Below are 1,427 nucleotides of genomic sequence, written 5' to 3'. Positions count from 1 at the left end.
GGTCACTATAAAGTATCGAACGGGATAAAACAATGAACTCATATGCAAGATAATGGATTGGCGATCTGGGAAGATAGAATACTAAGTCCGCATAATTATGGTTGCCCCTTGATCTTTACAAGTTTTGCAGAAATGCAAGTATATATAATATTAGAAGTTTAATTGTGTATGAAACGTGAGCTCCAAAGATATATTTTTGAAACCTTTGTACATAGCAAATTAATTAAAAGCGAGATTGTAGAGGTAATTGATCACTTGTTTACTGCACCTATTCGCAGGATATATATGATGATCATGAACTACGCACATAAAGATTCGAACGATTTATATCAATTTCGTTATACTTTAGGTAAATTACTAAAAATATTATATATATATATATATATATATATATATATATATATATATGTGTGTATCTATATATATATTATTATGTATGTGTATATATATATATATATATATATATATTATATATATCATATATATATATACATATATATATATTATATATATATCACATACATACTACATACATACATGCATATATATATATATATATATATATATATAATATATATATACATATAAACATATATATACTATATATACACGCATATATATACATATATATACACGCATATATATATGTATATATACATATATGCATGTAAATATACATATATATGTATATGTATATATACACATATCATAAACATATATATGTATATATACGTACATATATATACATATATATGTATATATACTATATTTAAATACATATGCGCACATATATATGCATATATATAGTACTATTTATACATGCATTATATATATATATATATATATATATATATATGTATATATATATATATATATTATATATACTTTATTCATACATACATATATATACATTCATACATATATATATATATATATATATATATATATATATATATATATTTATATACATTATAGAATGGGAAATTAAACTGAAATTATTGTCTAAACCGAGAAGAGAGGTTGACCATGACTATGTCAATTTAGTAAGCCGTGCTTTATCCGTCCCTTGTGTCTTCATTAATAGTACTTTCGTAAACTCTGTAATATCGTCTTATATAGACTCAAATACTTTTATTTAATATTATCCTTAGGTATCATTATCGAAGGTAGTAGGATAAAACCTGCATGGGGGAAGTTGCGAAAGATAGCTAGAGTAGCATGTGATAAGAAAATGCCAATCAAGCTAAAAGTCAAGATATATAACACTGTAATAAGACCAGCGTTAATGTATGGAGCAGAAACATGGGCTCTAAGAAGAAAAGAGGAAGTAAAGATTCAGAGAACAGAGATGAGAATACTGAGTAGGGTATGGGACAGGTGGCGGGCCTCACCCGCCTGTCCCAGGACACGTGATGGGCCTTGCCCGC

Source organism: Macrobrachium nipponense, chromosome 46 (genome assembly GCF_015104395.2).
Source record: "Macrobrachium nipponense isolate FS-2020 chromosome 46, ASM1510439v2, whole genome shotgun sequence".
Lineage (NCBI taxonomy): Eukaryota > Metazoa > Arthropoda > Malacostraca > Decapoda > Palaemonidae > Macrobrachium > Macrobrachium nipponense.
This window is presented reverse-complemented; position numbering follows the sequence as displayed.